Source organism: Danio rerio, chromosome 15 (assembly GCF_052040795.2).
Source record: "Danio rerio strain M-AB ecotype USA chromosome 15, GRCz13ab, whole genome shotgun sequence".
Taxonomy (NCBI): domain Eukaryota; kingdom Metazoa; phylum Chordata; class Actinopteri; order Cypriniformes; family Danionidae; genus Danio; species Danio rerio.
In genome coordinates, this window is record NC_141035.1 from 36266772 (window position 1) to 36287281 (window position 20510).

Sequence of the window (20510 nt, forward strand, 5' to 3'; positions counted from 1 at the left end):
CACAGTTAATCCATTTAAGATCAAATTTAGTCAAAGCTTTTCACACTTTTTACTCTGTAGATTTTTAATTATTTTAATAAAATACAAATTTTTCATTTTATATAGTTAGAACATGCTCAATTATAGAAGGGTTATGTTTATGCACACCTAAATGGCTGTAATCACATAAATAAATTACACCGTGGCCACTAGATGGCAGTAGGAGATCACTAATAGCTTATTCACTGCTCTTTTGTAATTTTTATTAAGAAGAGCTAAAATAGCCATAACTCATGAATGAATTAAAATATCTTCACCAAACTTGTTACACATATGCAAAAGGTCAGTCTAAGGTCATAGCATAAAACTCGTAGACATTGGCCACATGATGGCGCTATACATTGTAAAATCACTGTATCTGAGTAACCGTTTATTGATTAACTAGAAATTTGACATGTCGTGTCTCTGTCTAAGGTGCCATGACTCGATCTACACATTATATCATAGGGCTGCTTATGCTGGTCACTTTGACATAAAAGTGGTCACTCGAAATGTTCATTAAAAATTTGTCAATATGTAAAAACTGATGTTGCATTTCTGGAGTGTTTGATCAAACGTTTGTTAGCTCAATCTATAAACTCCAACACTCTTATCGTATATTTCATTGTCGAATAAACTACTTACAGGCGTCCTAACTGCTATATAACCGTATCCTGCTAAACTGCTTGACCCCCGTTAATTGCTGCTTGCAGCTATATTTATTATTGTTGTTGTTGTTGTTGTTGTTGTTATTATTATTATTATTATAATATAGTTATTATTGTATAATAGTCGGTTGTAGTTGTTCTTCTTACAATAATTATCATCATAATCATCATCATTATCAATATCATATAATAGTTGTTATTATTATTATCATTATATAGTTATCATTATATAATAGGCATTGTTGTTGTTTTTCTTATTATTTTAACATAGTTATTATTATTATTATTATTATTATTACATAATAATTATTGTGGTTGCTGTTGTTATTATTATTATCATCATCATCATCATCATATATGAACAGTCCATCATCTTTTCGTCTTTGAGTGAGAACAATTCCAATCCAGATCAGCCTCCATTTTTGAAGGGTTTTGCCTGTCAAATACACATGGAAAAGTTTATATTGGTGGTCAAATATCCTTTCCAACTTAAAAACATACCTTAATAAATCAGGGACTAAACCGAAGGGAATTGAATAAATGAATGAATGAATGAAAGTGTTAGTGTAAACAATTTATTTTCGGACTATTTCCAATTTCTGTTTAACGGAAAGAAGATTTTTTCAACAGATTTCTAAACATAATATAGTTTCAATCACCAATTTCTAATAACTGTTTTCTTTTATCTTTGCCATGGTGACAGTAAATAATATTTCACTCATTCATTCATTCATTCATTTTCTTTTCAGGTTAGTCCCTATCTGAGGTCGCCACAGCAGAATGAACCACCAACTTATCTAGCACATTTTTACGCAGCGGATGCCCTTCCAACCAACCCATCTCTGGGAAACATCCACTCATCACACTCATACACTACGGACAATTTAGCCTACCCAATTCACCTGTACTGCATGTCTTTGGACTGTGGGGGAAACCGGACCACCCGGAGGAAACCCACGCGAACGCAGAGAGAACATGCAAACTCCACACAGAAATGCCAACTGACTCAGCCGAGGCTCGAACCAGCGACCCAGTGACTTTCTTGCTTTGAGGCGACAGCACTACCTGCGCCACTGAGTCACATTTTACTCCACCCAGGCTTGTTCTGAAAACGTAGTGCTGCCAAATACGTCCCAGGAGGTCAAATTTTCTGCAGTTTTTCTTTTCACAAATCCACCAGAGGTCACTGTGTACGCTTTTTCAGATCTCAGATTTTTCTTCCAAGTGCCATTCGCGCCGGCTTTTCTTGCGTAAATCCATTAGAAGCCGCTGTCAGCTGACTGACTGAATGACTGACCAATCGACTGTCCAAACATTCTTTTTTCCTAAACCCAACCAATAGTGTTTTCAAAAGCTTAGATTGACCCACCACCTTGCCTAAACTTAACCAACAGTTTTAACCTGCAATCCAGAAAAAGAAAAGCCCTTGTCTGTTTTTTCTTATGTTTTAAGATTTTTACTACACTCTCACCCTATTATTCACTTGTTTATTTAAATTTTTGGCTTCAGTTTTTGTATTACACTCATTCTGGAACCGTTCTTTGGCAGAATCCAACTCTTTTGTCATGGTCAGCTCCTCTTAGCATCTCCAGTCTGCCAACTACATGATGAGCTAACTGGACAAACTTGTAACAGTGAGAAAGCCATCCACATGCAGGTTAGCAGTCAGCTGGTAGGCACAAAAAGGAACGGCATCATACAGCTCCATGGCATTTGTTAAAAAAAAAAAAAACTAAATGCAGCCATACATACTTCTGGCTACATAATTTGTGATCTCCAGAAACATATATAAGGGGACATTTTCAGAACGAGCATATGTTGATTTTACTATATATTTTTCAGGATACTAGTATTCAGCTTAAAGGGACATTTAAACGCTTAACAAGTTAGGATAATTAGGCAATTCATTGTATTACGATTGTTTGTTAATCTAAAAAAAAATATTGCTTAATTGGGCTAATAATATTTACCTTAAAATTATTTTGTAACTGCTTTTATTCTAACTGAAATAAACCAAAAAGTTGTTTTTTTCAGAATAAAAACATTATCAGAAATTTTGTGAAAAATTCCTTGCTCTGTTAAACATCATTTGGGAAATATTTGGAAAAAGAAGGCACATAAGGGCTAATAATTGTAAAAATAACTAAATAATTATATGGTCATATTGCACAGCCCTAATGTCATCTACAGGACATGCTGTCAGATGTACTGTATTGAGGGACACTTGAAACAGAGCCCGTTACACAACACACACACACACACATAAACTGTGCATGTACAGGGACGTCTGTCTGTGAATGTGTGTATTTCTCGGGATCAATGGTGGTGACCATCTGCACAGATTCCAGGGGGCTGTTGGTCAGATGGATTGATGCCCAGATGGATAAAGTGTCTATTCATTCACAGCTCTAGTAATGTGTGATGTGCTGAGAATGAGAGCGCTGATGCCTGGCCAACAAACAGCCCACAGGAAACTTCAAGGTGCCTGAGAGGAGGACACTGCGTGACCTTAAAGGGAGAGTTCACTGTGATTTGAGCAGAAAAGAAAAATTTTCTTGTAGCTCGCATTAAATATTTTGATGGTCAATAGTGAGAAATATCAGGCAAATAAAAAGTTAAGTCAATGAAAGGAAAGTGAGATCAAATAAAATAAAATAAAATATTGAGGATCCAAATGCAGCGTCTTTATTTACTAGAATCGTCAGACAGGCAAAGGTCAATCACAGGAGCAAACAGGTACATACAGGGCAATACAAAAGAGTAGTTGAGTCACAGCCGAAAGAGATCAGTCCAGGCGGCTAACAATAAACAAAGCAAGGAAACCAAGGAATATGCTTCATAATGCTGCAGGTAAACAAGACTAAGTAATGTGAATGTGAAAGTGAAGTGTATATATAGTCCCTGTAATGAGTGAAAACGAACTACAGCTGTGTCGTTGTGTGCGTGATTATTGTCAGCTGTTACAGAAGTTGATGGGTGCAAAGATGTCTGGGAGTTGTAGTTCGGCAGGAATACCATAACAATCATGACAAAAGTAACCAGAGAAGGAAAGATCTATTACTATTTCATACTCAACCACAAAACCCCTTGAATTCAGTAACTTTTTTAGGTATGCATTTATGCAGGTAGGTATAAATAAAACAATATTAAATGTAATCTAATGTAAAAAATAAAATACATTTAATTTAACAATTATTTACATTTAAAATAAAATAAAATAAAATAAAGGAGGTCACATTAACCAGAGAAGGAAAGATCTATTATTATGTCATACTCAACCATAAACTTACTAAATTAAATTTAATTAAATTAAATGTAAAAATAAAATAAAATATATTTTATTGAGTATTTATTTAAATTTAAAATAAAATAAAATAAAATAAAATAAAGGAGGTCAAATTAACCAGTGAAGGAAAAATCTGTTATTATCTCAACCACTAAACACCTTGAATTCAGACATTTATTTATTTATGAATCTATTACGGCTTTATGATATGAGAATAAAGAACATTGCAATATTTAGTTTTTCTGCAATATATATTGTGATATGAAGACATTTCACTGGATGATTTGAATGGCCCTATTTGGAAAGAATTCATTAATCTAGATTGACTAGGATTCTGTAGGCGAGTGAATCATGCATAAAATATAATGAATAAACTACAAGCATAAATAAATACAACAGAACAAAGATAAAATGAAATAAATCATGCTTCATGGATTTCTCGGGAGTATAACAAGAATCAGTATTTGCACAAGGTCTTCTATCAATACGATGGAGTCATTTATTAAATATTCAAAATCCAAAAATGACAAAGATTAAAAAAGAGATGAAGACTAAAAAAAAGTTCAAATTAACTAACATCTTTTCTGACCACCTAGAGGGAAAAACAAATACTTTCCAGATAAACTACCATATAAAAAGCAGCTTAAAGAGTCTTTGCACTAAAACCAATGCGATTATTCTTCCAGCACCACAGTTCAGACAGAATATAACATGACAGATGTAATATCACTAAGATTTCAAACAGCATTTGGATTTGACTCTTTGAAGTCGAGATGCCATCTGAGGTTTGTTGTTCATAGAAGAGATGTAAAAGACTAAACTCCAAATCATATTTTGCAAAGGCTCCTTTCGAAATGAACAAGACTGAGCTAAGCATTGCCAGCGGATAGGGTAAAAAAAAACATTCTATATATGATTTATTTATTATATTAATGACTGCAAATGTTTGTATTACAAGTTAATTCTCAAATTGTATGCAAATGAGGCTTTATTTTATTAAATACAAAATTAATTTGCATACATTCATAGCATAACAATCTGAACATTGGATTACTGTAAATAAGGTTTGAAATTCTTGTTTCTTTTTCTTGAGGATTTTTTTAATCAATCTAATCACTTAAATTTTTTTGTATAAAATGTGTTTATTTTTAGGCAGCATATGTATGCACAAATCTCTCGATGACAACCTACAGTATAAGGTTTATGTACGTGCTGCCAAAGTGGAAATTTTCGGCTCAGTGCAGAAACAAATCATTTTACGAAAACAGCCTTTAAAAATATTGTTTTGTAATAGAAATATACGGACAAAAAGTTATAAATTACTATAAAAAAAGCAAATGTCTATTTAAGTAATGTTCACTTTACATTAGACAGAAAAATCACTTCATGTACAGCCAATAAGCCCCAAATCTCAAATCTGAGTGGCACAGGTAGATGGAAAAAAAACTGTATTTTTGTAGAAATGGTTAATTGACTGATTGATTTTTATTCATTTATTTTCTTATTGGCTTAGTCCCTTTAGTAATCTGGGGTCGCCACAGTGGAATGAACCGCCAACTTATCCAGCATATGTTTTATGCAGCGGATGCCCTTCCAACTGCAAATCATTACTGGGAAACACCCTTACACTCTTATTCACACTTTTACACTACAGACAATTTAGCTTACCCAATTCACCAATAGATCTTATGAGAACATGCAAACTCTACACAGAAATGCCAACTGACCCAGCCGAGGCTCGAACCAGCAACCTTCCTGCTGTGAGGCGATCATGCTACCCACTGCACTACTGTGACCCACTTTATTGATTTTATTTGACAAGTTTATCAAAAATATACAAACAAGTCCAATTAGACTAATTCATCCATAATTTAAAAATACACAAAAAAGCCACAGGCTTATTTCCATTGTGGTCCTCAATATTCTATCTAATATTATATCGACCAATTTATAAACTGAGTGCAAACATAATCTCAGCAACTTACCTCAACAAACTCCTCAACTTCACCTGTAAAACAACCAGGATTTGTCCGCACTCGACCGCTCCTGCTGTATGTTCTGATTTTGTTCACCCGCCACCCAACCTGCCCCGTTTTCTACCCGACCTGACTATTCCCACTAAATTTAGATCTGGTTTCCAAAATCTCACTTTTAAATTGGGCACTACCAAAAGAGAGAGAACAGATTAAAGTCTAGGTTGTGCAAGGATTGTAGCCTAAATGTCAGTTTTGTTTGCCTCTGTAGTATAGTTCGTTGTTGTGTGGAAAGAAGAAGACAGGGTCGGCGATATCAGGTAAGCATAAGCAATATACTTTATTTTGTTTTTGCACACCACTTGCAAACTGTGTCTGTGTGTGTGTGTGTGTGCTCTCTCCTCTCCCGACTGCTCCTCCCGTTCTCCTTAAGAAGGGAGTCTCTCCGGCCCAATCACTAGAAAGACAGGTGTTATTTATCATTTCTGATTGACCCGCTGATTAGCCGCCGGGCTCCTAGCATGCTCTCCCCCCTTATTGGGTGTTCGATCACGCTTACCTCTCCACAGCTTCCCCAAAAAGCTGGATGCTACAGAGTCTAGACAAGTGACAAACACAACACCTGGAGGAAACACAAACAATGCACCAGGAGGAAACCCATGCAAACACAGGGAGAACATGCAAACTCCACACAGAAATACCAACTGACCCAGCTGAGGCTCGAACCAGCGACCTTCTTGCTGTGAGGCAACATCGCTAGCCACTGCGCCACCGCGCCACGCTAATTTCTACCTGTTTCATCCTTATATCTGCAATAGCCTAGTGGTTAATGCGGTGACAAATGGTACAGTAGCACTTCAGGGCTTTCCGAGTTCAAATCCCAACTTGAGGACATTTCACATCCCTATCCTCTCTCTCTTTCTCACTTCGCTTCCTGTCTGAAATATGTCCTATCCACCTAATAATGGCAAAAAGGCAAATACCTAATGCCAGGCTTAAATTCCTTAAGTTGACCCTTAAAAAATGTTAGTCAGTCAATGTCAGTCAGATGACAAGCTCAACTACATAACAGATAGATGTTATCTGTCTAAGTCCCCATCTCCAGAAGTGATAACCCATTGTTGCCAATTCCCCTATAGCGCATGTCTTTGGGCTTGTGGGGGAAACCAGAGCACCTGCAGGAAACCAATGCGAACACGGGGAGAACATGCAAACTCCACACAGAAAACTAGCTCAGTAAACTCCTGCTTATTATTAATAGTCAACAGCCAGTATCTTAATAACAGGCAGATAATAAGCCACTAGTTAAAACTGCTCCCTATACTATAGTGTAACCATGTTTTCTTTGCATCAGACTAAGAAGCACTGTAAAGCCAAAAAGCCCAAAATCTCAAACTTGAGAGGTTACATGAAAAAAAACAGTGTTTTGCCTGCAGTTTCTCACCTTAAAAAAAACGGAACAAAAAGAAATAAGCCAAAAGAAGCCGAAATACAGTCTGCCTGGATCATAAATGTACACAACAACACTTCTACAGGCCCACATAGTTCAACAAGGGTGATGACTCACCAGCATAAAAGAGCTTCAAAGCCACATAAATAAAGCCAAGCAAACATCAAATATAGCATATAGCCGGTGTGGGCATGTGTGTTTTCTGAGCACTCGGCGTGCAGGTAGCATCCAAATGATGTTGCTTTCTGCATTAGCCTTTGTCCATTGAGGCACTGAGGAATTCAGGCGGCCCTTTTTGCTTTGGCAGACGGAAAAGATAATGCACCGTCACTTCGGCCCCCGGAGTCACCCAGCATAAGAGAGGAGAATAAGGGAAGCATGATATATTTATTAGAACTATCCGGAGTGTCTGCATTCAAAGGCTGCGTGAATCCTGTGACTCAGAGTTTGCAAACTTTTTTAAAAAGAGCCTCAGAAAAAAAAGAGACACAGAAATATGGAACTTTAAGACGTGAGGCAATATAGCAGTAAAGTTTGCGTCTCGCTGTGCTTAGACATTAAGAATGTGCCCCGCGTTTGAAATGTGACATATAGGAGCTGTTTCACATCACGCACAAAGACAAAAAAGGATTTGGGGCGTTTCTGCAACTGCTGAATTAGAAACACGTGTTTTTATTCTGTCATACTTGCTGAACAAATTTGTTTACAAACAATAATACGAACGTTTTCAACATACTGTCAGATCAAGGGTTTCTTTGGTGGAAAAGACTGAGTGAACTGACATTTTTACTGCACATTGTGAATACACACCCCTGTATACATTTTTGGAGAGTATGAATTATGTAGCCAGAGGAACATTTGGCTGCATTTTGTCTTTAAAACAAACGCTACGGGTAATATAGGTCAAATGAAGGTCAAATTAAGGGCTTAGTGGCGCAGTATGTACTGCTGTCGCCTCACAGCAAGAAGGTCACTGGTTCAAGCCTCGGCTGGGTCAGTTGACGTTTTGTGTGGAGTTTGCATGCTCTCCCTGCGTTTGTGTGGGTTTCCTCCGGGTGCTCCGGTTTACCCCACAGTCCAAAGACATGCAGTACAGGTGAATTGGGTAGGCTAAATTGTCTGTAGTGTATGAGTGTAAATAAGTGTGTATGGATGTTTCCCAGAGATGGGTTGCAGCTGGAAGGGCATCCGCTGCGTAAAACAAGTGCTGGATAAGTTGGGGGTTCATTTCACTGTGGCAACCCCGGATTAATAAAGGGACTAAGTCAAAAAGAAAAAGAAAATGAATGAATGAATGAATAAAATGGTTCCGGGTCCAAGTTCACTGTCATGTGGCGTCCTTTCATAAATTATTCCCAAAGCCGAGTGGACAAAATGCTGCTGGTGCTGACAGGTTTGCTTGCATTGTACTGATGTTGTCTTCGTTTTCTTTGTCTTTGTTTATATATATACACAATGTTTAAGCAATGTTTATATTTTTGCTGTGTTGTTATGTTGATAAATGTATGTTTTTTGACTAGTTAAATAAATAAATAAGGGAGAAAACAAAAAAAAAAGCCATTGACTTCCATGGTATTTTTTGTTCCTGCAATAGATGTCAATGGGCATTTTTTTCCAACATTCATCAGAAGATCTTGCATTGTATTCAACAAGAGAAAGAAATCCATAAAAGTACCACTTGAGTGAAAGTAAATATTGAGGGGATTTTCATTTTTGAGTGAACTTTCCCTTTAATACATCAATAGAAGTTGAAAATGTTCATAAACTACTAACACTAAAGCAGTGTTGTAAAACAGCCTTTAGGTCAGTCTAAAAAATAAATAAAAATCCTGTTACAAACCCATAGGATGAAATCCCTCGTGAATATTACATGTTTTATCTGTGTAAATAAAACGAACGGCTTCATTTCAATGATCGGAGACATTGTGCCTCACTTCTGATGTGCCGTTTTTCCAGCAAGAGGCAAAACTGGGGCAACATGAATTTTAAATGCTTCCTGTGAAGTACAAAAGCCGTGCGCTCAAAACACGGAGAGTGAAATCTCCCCCTCAAGCCATCTCCAGCTCAAAAAAATAAATAAATAAATAAAATAAGACCCGCTTTTTTGGTAATAAACGGATTCCAGTGCCTGCTACTGATAGGAGACAATTTGGCCCTTCCGGAAACAGAGCGACTGAGCAGAAACAGAGGGCTGATGCAAAGCAATGATCCCTGATTGTTCTAAAAATGTCAGCTTTTCATCATGAGTAAAAGCGTGCATCTTTTTGGAGGCCACGGGGCGAGAGATAGCAGCTCATGAACGGGGTCGTCCCAGCGGTCTGAGGCTTTACATGAGCCGCTCTGTGCCTGCTGTTCTGCATCATCAGAAAAAACACGCCGCATTAACTTCACTTTAAGCTTCGGTCCCACACCATCAACATCTCCTCAGTGCTGGACTTTAGGTTAATGGCAACCCGAGATTTATGAAGGACATTTCAACACTTAAAGACAAAGAATATAGAATGATAGACGGAGCACATGATCTACTGGATGAGATACAACATTTAGCAACTCTGCAACAGATTTGAGATATGACAATATGATACACACAGTTGGGAAAATAAATATGCCATGCTTTTTCCTGGGAATAATATTTCTAAAGGAGCTGTTGGCATGGAATTGAACCAGATTTTGGTAAAACCCAAACAATACAAATATAAAAAAAAAAAATCTGAAAAATTGCTAATGTACTGTTGATGTTGGACTGAAACAGTTAATAATCATTCACAATGACGCAGGGCAGAGGGTTGCTAAATAACTACTGAGAGATATCAGCTGCTGTCTGGACTTTCACTGCATTTCTACACCTCCATTTCTTCATGTGTTCACTACTTTTACCCTGTGTCATTTAATTTTATTACACATAACTTCTTCTGTAATCGAATTAGTTTTCTATGCATATATGAATCTGTTTGGTTGTTACCAACATCCGTCAACAGCACCTTTAGAATTTTTTTTTTCCTGAGAAAAATGGTGACGTGTTTAATATTTATTTTCCCCACTGTATATCCACACAGTGCTCAACATGAATGAATAATCCACACAGATCTCTCTTTTAAATTAATATGGCTATAGGTCACTATAAAATTAACATAGTTGTGTATATACACATAATAGTTAGTACTAAAGCCAAAAGTAGAGCTATTTGACAGAATAACTTAAGATCAAGGTGCCAAAAAATAGTACACCCAAATTGATGTTTTAGGAAAAAACGCATTAAATAACATTTTATTAAAGAGGAAAAGTCAAGAGAAATAATATATATATATATATATATATATATATATATATATATATATATATATATATATATATATATATATATATATATATATATATGTGTGTGTGTGTATTTGTGATTTGTTTTTTTTTTTTGCAATTCCCAATTTGACTTTAAATGTTACATCTTTCTATTCCTGATTATGTTCAATGTCGATGAACAAACCTTTGTATTAGTTATTAAATTATTATTTAATTCATTATTTAATTAAAATATGATTTAATTAATTTAAATAAAACTGTTTAATAAAACAAAAGTTTTGTTTAAATGCAACCAAAAATGTATTGTCCAACTGAGAAATGGATAAAAATATTCATTTTCAAAAGGGGGTGTACTCTTTATGCTGTGAACTATATATATATATATATATATATATATATATATATATATATATATATATATATATATATATATATATATATATATATATATATATATATATATATATATATATGTATCATATATATATATATATATATGTATCATATATATATATATATATATATAAATATATCATTATTACAGCCTTCCAAAATTCATTACACTGCACATATAAAAAAAAGAAACACACACACACACACACACCTAACGCCCCTAAAAATGTTCTTTAAAAATAAACCCCAACCAGTCCGGATTTCAGGGGTGCAACAGCCGAGGCTTGAATCTGGCTAATTCGCGATAAGCTTCATGTATGTGCTGAGATCAAAAAAGAGCATTTGGGGATTAGCTGTGTCATTTCCTCTTTTCTAAAGGCAAATATGTATTTGCTGAAGCAACAGTTCTGCGTGGACCATTCCAGAAATCTCCACACAAAGCCAGAGGACTGTGACTAATGCTTTGGACACAGTTACACTTTGTGCCTGACGTTAACAGGACTCACTAGATATGCATGAAAACCACAACTTTCACATTAACCGTCGAATTTCGCCATGAAATCAGCAGATTTAATTTAGCCGAACAGCTGTTTCACTTCCAAACCCCTGGATGGCCATTATTTCCTTCACTGCTTCTGTAGTCTTGTGTATCGACTGGCCGTAAGGTCACATTTGCATTGTTCATGACTGGAATTGTTTGGAGTACAGCGTTTGGAGAGGAGTTGAAAAGGTGAGCTCATTACTAAGTGTCTTCCCAAAAGTTTGGTTTTAAATTAACTTATTAATAATGTTCACGGAAGACAACGCATGAGTAGTTCGGGAAAAAGTTGATGCTTTAACTCTTGGGATAGAGCTAATAGTTAATAGGATCACAACATTTCCAATTATCTCTGTCAGGAGAATCAGAAATTAATCATTAGTCAGTGGTGAGTCTAAAGATATGGGGTATGAACTAGGATGAACTAAATTGGCCGTAGTGTATGAGTGTGTTTGTAAATTAGAGATTGTAAGGGTGTTTCCTAGTGCTGGGTTATGGCTCGATGGGCATTCGCTGTGTAAAGCATATGGCAGAGTAGTTGGCGATTCATTCTGCTGTGGCGACCCCTGACTAAGCTGAAGGAAAATAAAGGATTTTTTTAATCATTGAAACCATGTTTTTTTTTTTTTTTTTTTTTTTTGCAATTGTTATACATAAAAAACATTAAAAAAAAAAAAAAAAACATTTAAAAACTAAAAATAGTTTTTGCTTTTGAAAATAAACTCTTCACATATTTTTATACATTATATGTTGGGCAGAGACTAACCATGATTAAACATAAATAAAAGTGTGTGTTTAACATACCATATATTTGTGTATTATTTAATTTGTATATGTAATAAATATTCTTTCATTCATTCATTTTCCTTCCGCTTAATCTCTTTATTTTATCAGGGGTAGCCACAGCGGAATGAACTGCCAACATTATCCAGTTTATGTTTTTACACAGCCGATCCCCTTCCAGCTGCAACCCAGCACTGGGAAACACCCATACACACTCATTCACACACTCATTCACACACACACACACACACACACACACACACACACACACACAAACACACAAACACACAAACACACAAACACACACTATGGATAAATGAGCTTATTCAATTCACCTAATGCACATGTCATTCGACTGGGGGCACCCGGAGGAAACCCTTACAAACACAGGGAGAACATGCAAACTCCACACAGAAATCCCAACAGGACAAGCCGGGGCTCAAATCAGCAACCTTCTTGCTGTGAGGCGACAGTGCCAACCACTGAACCACCCCGTCGCCCTAGTAATAAACACTCATGCGTAAAAATAAAACTATCCAAAAAAAAAAAAAAATACAGACATTCAAATGTAGAAAGCTGCAACCCATCACTGGAAAAAGTACAAACACATTTTATGTAAATACAAACATTGATTTTGGACGCCATTAATCTTGTTCAGTTTCTGCTCACCAAGGCTATTTATTTCATCAAAAGTACAGTATAAACAAATAAAGTATTAAAATTGTATATAACCATTTTAATTGTAATGAATTTTCAAAAGTAATTTATTGCTAATGGTAAAGCTGAATTTTCAGCATCATTATTCCAGTCAAATGTATCTTGATTTGATGCTCAGGAAAACATTTCTTATGAATTTCCTTATCATTCATTTATTCATTTTCCTTCAGCTTAGTCTCTTTATTAATCAGGGGAATGAACAGCAGAATGAACCGCCAACATAATCCAGCATACTTTTTACACAGCGGATGCCCTTCCAGTTGCAACCCAGTACCGAGAAAACATGCATACACACTCATTCACACACATGCACTACAACCAATCCAGTTTATTCAATTCATCTTTATAGCGCATGTCTTTGAACTGTTATGGCAACTGGAGTGAAACTGAAGGAAACCCATGCCAACATGGGGAGAACATGCAAACTCCACACAGAAATGACAACTGACCCAGTCAGGAACTTGAACCACTGAGCCACCGTGTCGCCCTTTCCTTATCATAAATGATGATATTTCTGTGAATAACCTGATCTGCACATCTTTTTTAACGGTCTCTTTAAAACAGCATTTTTAATAAAAAAAAAATGTGACAATACAAATGTATATACGATCATTATTATCATCCAACACACAGGGATACAATGAAAACAATATTTTAAGTATATTTTAGCAAATGTCCTGATATTTACCAATTGTCTATGAGCACAAATGGTAGTTCATGAAATTCGCCCAGAAAACGCAGGCAATAGCACTATTTTGAAGAATCAGGCTGGATAAAACACGAAAAACGATGTCTATAAATCCCTTCAAAAAGTATATTTGTACTTTCATCATGGAGTTGAAAATCTCTGGACCAGAACTCAGGTTGTCAGAGACTGACAAAGACAGATGAAGGCAATAAACTAGCAGTTGCAACAAGCACAACAGGTATATTTACCTCAGAGAAATAGTCCATGGATTGTTTTTGTTTCACATTTTTATTTATCCTGATTTCCAACAGCTTCTGTACTTTTGGTAGGCGAACTGGCGAGAACCGCTATGCCAATGAACAATAAATTCATGTATTGTTATTTTTAGTAAAATAAAATTCTTCATTAACAAACTCTAACGTTTTAACCCAAATTAGAGTTTGCACATTCAAATTCTCTCAGATATAAGAAATGAATCAAGCATAATATCCAGTCATTAAAGCATATGTCAAGAATTCACACTTAGATATGCTTGGTGTTAATAGCAGATTTGGTATGCTGTCCTAGGAGAGAACCCTGAGCTCCCACCTGGTCAATAAGCGTGCAAGGGGGGTCCGAGATCAGGTAGGTCAATAGTTCCCCCTGTAAAAGGGAGTAAAAGGAGGAGATGGGGTGGAAGGGGGGATTCTTCCAAAACGAAGATAAGGCAGTAGGGTGAAATCTGTCTATTTATTGTAAGCTTGGATCAGTCTGATTGGATTATTACTGATTATGGATGAGAAGCCAGCCATTATCAATCATATCACATGCTCCTCTCGAAAATTAGTTGATTTAGCTCTATTATGAACTGAAAGTAAATGACTAATCAATTAGGCATCTAAAATAATACAAAACAAACAACAACAATAATGTGCTTTACCCTTTTTTTCTCTTTCGTACAGCAAATTTTAACAAAATGTATGTAAAATTTAATTTTTGCAAGCTAATGTGACTTCCCAGTGGTGTGTTGCAGCTGGTAGGGCATCCTCTGCATAAAAACATTTGCTGCATACGTTGGCGGTTCAATCTGCTGTGGCGACCCCAGATTGATAAAGGGACTAAGCTGAGAAGAAAATTATTGAATGAATACTACTGTAAAAAAAAAGCTAACACAAACTGATAGATTAATAATTATAACTGCATAAATCTGGCACAAAATTTACATATTTGGTGGTATTACATATTACAGAATTGCTAACCTGAACAGTTTATCTGAAAACTGTCAGCTACTGATCAGGCAGACAGAAAATCCCACCACAGACTTACATGATTGGTTAAATCAGTTTTGATCAAATAGATCAGAATAAACAAACTTTTTTAATCTATGGACTGTATGTACAGCGGAGAAAATAAGTATTAAACACGTCACCATTTTTCACAGAAAACATATCTCTAAAGGTGCAGTTGACTTGAAATTTTCACTGGATCTGGTAACAACCAAAGAAATACATATATGCACAGAAAAGAAAATCTAATTAGTTTACAAATGAAGTTATGTGTACTAAAATGAAATGACACAGGGAAGAAGTATTAAACACATGAAGAAATTAAGGTGTAGAAAGGCAGTGAAAGCCCAGACAGCAGCTGAAATCTCTTAGTAGTTCTTCAACAAAACTCTGCCCTTCGTCTTTGTAAATGAATATTAGCTGCTTCAGTCCAACATCTACATAAGCAGGATGATGAATATGAAACCAGGGTGGACATTTTAGCAAGGAATTGATCCAAAACACAGCCAAGGAAACTCTTAAATGGTTTTAGATGAAGAAAATCGAGCTGTGGAATGGCCCAGCCAATCACCTGAGCTGAATCCAATATAAACTATTAAAAAAGGCTCATTTCATAGACCTACAGAACCATCGAGATTTTTTCCCCAGAAAAAACAAGACTTTTTCAATACTTGCTTACGATGCATGTGTGTATTTCTGTATGTGCGAGTGCGTGTGTGTCAGTGAAATCAAAACTATGCCTTTTCAACCAGCACTGAGGAAACTATTTACAATAAGCAACTAAAAACAGGAAACAACGATTAACTCATTAGTTATGCCATTAAACTGAATAAGCAAATACACTTTCTCATTCATGCGCTATCACATAAACAGCTCTTTAAATCTTATGAAAGCCTGATGACTGTTTTGACGAAGGTTTTCATGCCTACCCCAGGTATTTAGCAACCAGGGAAGCTGCTAATCCAAGCTAGCACACAGCGCAGTGGGGCGACAGGAACAAACCCAAAACCTCATTACCAGCATTCTAGCAGTAAGCATGTCTGACCTGGAAAAAATTAGCTGCTCTAGCCAGTTCCACACAGCCCGCTTATGAATTCGCTTTTTTAAAAACCTATATTTCATCTGGAGCAGCGAGGAGAGTTGGTGCAAATGCAGGTCAACGCTTTATCAGAATTTGGTGGCTCTCAGAGCTGCGAGTAACGATATCAAGGACCAACAGAACTTTATATTAGATAGCCAAGGAGAAGAAAATTTGTCTCAAGTGAGGCCTAAAGTCAGGATGGCATAATTAAGTCTGAAAGGGCACTTCTAAGCCGTTGCTAAGGTGGTGTAGGTTGCTAGGGCACTTCTTGGTGGATTAAATGAAAGAGCAAGACTCTTCTGATCCCTGAAAATGGCTTTTGTGGAATTTTCCCCATCTTATATATCATAACTTCAATCATCAGTGTTTTCTGATTCGACAGAAATCATTATAGTTTGCTGATTTGTTGTTCTATTATGAAAGATTATTAATACTTAATCATTAATAATTCATCTTAAAATGATCTATGTTTACATTTGGTTTCTGCTTTACGTTTTAGGATTATTTTATGAAAAGAAATTTAAGGTAACAGGATTTATTAAATTTTTTACATTATTAACTTTTTTGCCATCAAACAATTTAATGTGTCCTTAGATGAAAAAAGTATACAATCCTAACAGTGTTAGGGGTAACGAGTTATAGCAATTAGGGTTGGGCCGATAGACGATGCCATCGTCGATGGCAGATAGACAACATAATGCTGAGCCGACACCGCTGATCTTCCGCCCCACCCCCATCGCAAACTCGCTCACGAAAAACACGAAGCCAAATTGGTCGACATAGCCCAACTCTAATAGTATTGCATGATACAAAATAATATTACTTTTCCAAAGTAATAAGTCATATAATGCAATACTTTTCAAAGTAAGTCATGTTATTTGAGTTATGTTTTACCCTCCTTAAATGGCTTTAACAAAATACATTGGAGAATAAAAATGACCTTAGGTTGAATCACACACTCAATGAGAAAGAGCGTGCTGTGAGGGAACAGGCAGTCGGTATGCACTCATCATCATCATCATCAGGGGCCTCATGTATCAACGCTGCGTACGCACAAATACTTTGCGTACGCCGGATTTCCCAGTCACGTTTGGATTTACTAACGATGAAATGAACGTAAGAATGTGCGTTGGTCCATGCCAACTTCACGTTCATTTCTTTTGTGTGTTTGTTTTAATTCCATTGGTGACTCCTTGAGGCAGTTGTGTAAAATTGCACACTACATTTTTGAGCCATGTAATGGCAGCTGTATGGGACAGGTTCATCCGCATGTCTAGCAGGTATATAAGGTTTCCATACCATGCAGTTGACCAGCCAAACATTTAAGTGCAATTTGAAGCGGTCGCCGGTTTTTTCCAATGTAATCGGAGCAACCTACTGCACACACATTGCTATAAAGGAACCATCTGAAGACGAATTTGTATATGTGAATCAGAAACATTTCCATTCAATAAATGTGCAAATAATATATGATGCACAAACTTATTAATGATTTCTACTTACTTGTCTTCCTCGTGATGAAGAGTAGCCAAAATCTGATATGTAGCAGGGGAAAAAAGAAGAGTGATTCAGCGTACGCAGTGTTTCATACATCTGAATTTTTTACTATGATTTACTATTTACTAAAGTTTTAGTATGATTTCAATGCAAGTCTTCGTACATGAGGCCCCAGGTCTCTCTTTTTTTAGAGCAGATAAGTCAGTGTACTGTGCTACTAACTGCATCTTCCAACTGACTAAATGTTCTACTAACTGATATGGGTTTATTTTCAAATCAGAGGGAGTATCCAACACAATCTCACGGCAATTTGTAACTTTTTTGACTTAGTGGCTAATTCGTATGAATTCGACGATCTAATTTGTACAATTTAGTCTGATTTGCTTATCCCCCAATGTGGGTTAGGTTTAGGGTTGGGGTTAGGTGCCACACCTCCTTTTTAAAATTATACAATTTCGTACGACTGAACTCATACGAATTCATACAAATTAGCCACTAAACTGGCAAAACGTAGTATCCGGTATGTTAGCACTGTTTGAAGATGCAAACCATTTCACGACAAGTTCAATTTAAAGCACTGGTTCGACTAGTTCACTTAGAACAGTGGTTTTCAAGCTGTGGTACGTGTACCCCTAGTGGTACACAGGCTTCCTTCTAGTGGTACACAGAGGAATCCAATGTGTCATATGTACATGCAACATATATTTCAAAATTTATCAAAAATGATTCATATATGAACAATAAGGCATATAGCCTATATTTATGGGGTCCAAGCAACATTTCTAGGTTTTGATGAATAGGATACTATAGGTTAACACTTTACATTTAAGGACAGGAGTTTGTTTTTTACTTTTTAGGAACAGTAGCCCACCCCTTTTAATTAACTTTTAAACGCACATTTTAATTGAAACATTGATATTTTATTTAGTTTTTTTTACATATAAGCACAGTACAGTGTTAATGTTCAAACAATTTATAATGTCTAAAGTGGCTGAAAATATTAATTTTCTTAATAATAGTAGTTAATCTGCCAAGTTTTTTTAACTGTGCAGAGTTGTAGCTGCTTTACTGGGCCGACTACGCTACTGTATTTCAATACTGGTCACTATGGTGGTACTTGGAAGGACAATTTTTTTCTGAGGTGGTACTTGATGAAAAACTTTGAGAACCACTGACTTAGAAGATCTGGTTAAAACAAACGATTCATACGGGAATCATCTGTCATCACTACAGTAAGAAACAAATAACGGCAGACCAGAAACTTACATTTTTGCAGAGCATTCTTTGTTATTTTGAACTCATAGAAGAAAAGAAGTGTTGTTAAATGCAAGTTATGTGTAAGCAAATCTCTTAACAACTGCAAGAAACACGACATCGAAAAAACAAAAACAAAACTGGATGCAAGCACTACACACTTACCCCACATTCAGCTATGATTGACATCAGTTCATGTTCTCCAGGTAAAACAATTAATTCGACTAAACACAAAAAAGGTTAATGCATTTATTATTGAGGAGATGCAGCCACAGTCTAACATTACTGTAAAAGTGACTACGTTTTGTAATATAGTAAGATTTTTTTTCTCTGTTAAGGCCACATAAAGCAATTTATTCAACGAATAAAGCTAAAAGATTTAATTTGATTTGCGGATGTTTTTTTCTCGTTTCACTGTTCATTTTGTTATTAAACATTTCAAAGGTTAATTAATTAATTAATTTCTTAATAAATTATTTAATGTTACCTTGCAATATTTATCTCAGTGGACAGTAAATTTACTTAACGAATAGCGCAAAACATTCCAAATTAACAAACACATTACTGTACATGCTGTCATAAATTTGTATATACAGCATCTATAGCTCAGGCCTCAGAAAGTTCTCAAAATATAAATGTATCCTACATTTTTTAAGAGATGATGAAGGTGTAGGTATTATAGGTGGTTGTTAAATGCAGAGCTTTTGTATAAAAAAGTTAAAAAACACCTGGGAGTTCTGAGATAGATCAAACCTTAGCCAGGAAAGGAAAGGTAACGCAAAAGTAACTCAAAAGTAACTCAAAAGTAATATAACGCATTACTTTCCATAAAAAGTAACTAAGTAATGGAATCGGATATTTTTATTTTTTTTTTCTTGGGGGGGGGGGGGGTTAACTCAATATTGTAATGTATTGCTTTCAAAAGTAACTTTATCCAACACTGAATCCTAATAGCTCTGTTTCTACAGCAGTAAATAACTCATCAGAATATTTTCTGAAGGATCAGTCATTTTCAATTGAAAGGACAACAACAACTACACACCAAGCAATTTTTTGTTTGTTTTAAACAAGTCTAATAGAAGTCTAAACATGGACGTTTGGCTAAAGCAAGGCTACATTTGAGATGTCATTGAAAAAAAAATGTACAAAACGTATCAATTAGACAGACCATAGTCTATTTTGAACAATTGTTAGAAGTAGGATTTCCGTGAGCTGCCCAAATTTAGCCTTGCTTTAGCTAATTTGGCTATTATATTTAATTAATATTATATTTATTTCTATAGCACTTTTACAATGTAGATTGTGTCAAAGCAGCTTATCATAGAAGATCTAATAAATTGAAACCGTGTCAGTCTAGTCAAAGTTCAATTTAGTTCAGTTCATTGTGGTTTAATTTTCACTGCTGAAAGTCAAAACACTAAAAGAGCAAATCCTAGTATATCCATTAGACTTGTTTTAAACACATAATTACTTTGTGGGAAGCTCTTGTTGTTTAACCTTTAAGAAAAAAAACTGACACCCTTGTTAACAGGTGCATGTGAGAGAGGTGTAAAATATAGCCATTGCTGTTTTAAATAACTACAAAAGACATGTGTTTCA

At 35.7% G+C, this 20510-nt stretch overlaps 1 protein-coding gene and 2 long non-coding RNA genes across 11 annotated transcripts in view; 1 reads left to right on the forward strand and 2 right to left on the reverse strand.

The window, feature by feature from the left end:
* Nucleotides 1–20510, reverse strand: part of nbeab (neurobeachin b) — a 569044-nt gene that overhangs the window by 533348 nt on the left and 15186 nt on the right. The window lies entirely within an intron of this gene.
* Nucleotides 12241–19068, reverse strand: LOC147833716 (uncharacterized). Of its 2 annotated transcripts, none has more exons than XR_015509686.1 (2): nucleotides 13401–19068; nucleotides 12241–12603 (listed from the first exon to the last, which is right to left on the reverse strand). It is a non-coding gene; the product is annotated as an uncharacterized LOC147833716 (long non-coding RNA). The 2 variants fall into 2 exon arrangements; XR_015509685.1 differs by having other exon boundaries at nucleotides 13000–15437.
* LOC147833717 (uncharacterized) lies at nucleotides 12267–17546 on the forward strand. The gene is made up of 2 exons (XR_015509697.1): nucleotides 12267–12522; nucleotides 13318–17546. It is a non-coding gene; the product is annotated as an uncharacterized LOC147833717 (long non-coding RNA).